This window comes from Xyrauchen texanus, chromosome 6 (assembly GCF_025860055.1).
Source record: "Xyrauchen texanus isolate HMW12.3.18 chromosome 6, RBS_HiC_50CHRs, whole genome shotgun sequence".
In the NCBI taxonomy this organism is placed as follows: domain Eukaryota; kingdom Metazoa; phylum Chordata; class Actinopteri; order Cypriniformes; family Catostomidae; genus Xyrauchen; species Xyrauchen texanus.
The window spans coordinates 2,055,174-2,057,673 of NC_068281.1; the positions used below are offsets into that span (position 1 = coordinate 2,055,174).

Genomic DNA, 2,500 nt, shown 5'->3' on the forward strand with positions numbered 1-2,500 from the left:
TAAACAATGTTTTATTGAAAATGTAAAAATGCAGAATGTTTTCTGTGAGGGTTAGGTTTAGGGGTAGGGTTAGGTTTAGAGGATAGAATCTATAGTCTGTACAGTATAAAAGTCATTATGTCTATGGAAAGTCCTCATAATGATAGGTAGACCAACATGTGTGTGTGTGTGTGTGTGTGTGTGTGTGTGTGTGTGTGTGTGTGTGTGGACTGAAGAGTTCTAAATATGACATCATCGAGTCTCCAGGACAACAGTGGATCTCATCATCAGGTCTGGTTCTGTCTCGTCTGTGCTGTGGAAAGGAGCAGAACACACATCATTAATCCATCATTCTGAAATATGACAGGACATTTCAAAAAAACATCCATTGAGTTTTTGGAAACTACTATGATGGTAAACCTGTGATATTCTTTGAAGTGTCGATATAAGATGTGTGTTCAGTATCAGACTCATTTTCACTCATAGAAATATTTGAGCCTATTTATAAGATTTACGCATTTGAATTTCCTCACAAAATTCCATTATATTGAATTGAGTAATCTAAACTAAATTACATTAATACAACTTTAATTATCTTAAACATCTTAAAAATAGGCAAACATATCTGTGTGTGTGTGTTTGTGAGTGTGTTTGTGAGTGTGTGTGTGAGTCTGTGTGTGTGTGTGTGTGTGTGTGTGTGTAATTTAGCTGTGTAAATCTTAAATATATATATATTTTTTTTAATATGATTTAATGTACATTTATATCACTATCATTTCTGTTATGTTCCCTAATCTCTATTTCTGTTTCCTGTTTTGGCAAGAGATATATATGTTTTACTGGTGTTTGACATTATTAGAATAGGCGGGGAAATCCCATAGACAAACTCTGTAGGAGTGACAGTGAAATTGTTCTATAAACTTTGATCTGTTCCTCAGAAATATTCTGACAGGGATGTTAAAGACACCAAAAGTGTTCAAGTTTGTCAATCGGTTTGTTTAATGATGGTGTTGGTGACTGAATCCATTGAGATGCTTCATGGGGCGAGGTGTGACTGTTGACCCTTATCTCCCAAAAATAATTATGTCTGCGTCTGCACACACACACACACACACACACAGCTCATATCACCCAGATCAATCGACCTCAGTGTCTGCGTATAAGCTGAGGTCACGACACACGCACACACACACACTCACTCTCTCACTCACACACTCTCTCACACACACACACACACTGTCTGGGTTTTTAACGTGACCTCTAGTTCCGGGGCGAGTTCTGTGTGGACAACAAAAGAAAACCTGGAAAACATGACCCATGGGATGATAAAACAAGTCACACACACACACACACACACACACCACACACACACTCATGCACACACACTCACAAAACACACACACACTCATGCACACACACTCACAAACACACACACTCATGCACACACACTCACAAACACACACACTCATGCACACACACTCACAAAAACACACACACTCACAAACAAACACACACAAAACACTCACACATTCACTCACACACAAACACACACACTCACACATTCACTCACACACACACATTCTCACAAACACACACTCACACACACACGCTCATGCACACACACACGCTCATGCACACACACACGCTCATGCACACACACACACACTCATGCACACACACTCACTCATGCACACACACTCACTCATGCACACACACTCACACACACACACACTCACTCATGCACACACACTCACTCACTCACTCACTCATGCACACACACTCACTCACTCATGCACACACACACTCACTCACTCATGCACACACACTCACACACTCACTCACTCACTCATGCACACACACTCACACTCACTCACTCACTCATGCACACACACACACTCATGCACACACACACACTCACACACTCACTCATGCACACACACAAACATACACTCACTCATGCACACACACTCACTCACTCACTCATGCACACACACAAACACACACTCATTCATGCACACACACAAACACACACTCACTCATGCACACACACAAACACACACTCACTCATGCACACACACTCACTCACTCACTCATGCACACACACACACACACACTCACTCATGCACACACACTCACTCACTCACTCATGCACACACACTCACTCACTCACTCATGCACACACACTCACACTCACTCATGCACACACACTCACACTCACTCATGCACACACACTCACACTCACTCATGCACACACACTCACACTCACTCATGCACACACACATCACTCACTCACTCATGCACACACACAAACACACACTCACTCATGCACACACACAAACACACACTCACTCATGCACACACACTCACACTCACTCATGCACACACACTCACACTCACTCATGCACACACACTCACACTCACTCATGCACACACACTCACACTCACTCATGCACACACACAAACACACACTCACTCACTCACTCATGCACACACACTCACACTCACTCATGCACACACACTC

At 42.6% G+C, this 2,500-nt stretch overlaps 1 long non-coding RNA gene across 1 annotated transcript in view; it reads right to left on the minus strand.

Annotated features, from left to right (window-relative positions):
* LOC127645839 (uncharacterized) overlaps nt 1–2,500 on the minus strand; it is a 50,537-nt gene that overhangs the window by 333 nt on the left and 47,704 nt on the right. Inside the window, exon 4 of the long non-coding RNA XR_007970812.1 lies at nt 1–292. This exon is cut by the window's left edge and continues 333 nt beyond it. This is a non-coding gene — a long non-coding RNA (uncharacterized LOC127645839). The remainder of the gene's footprint in view (nt 293–2,500) is intronic.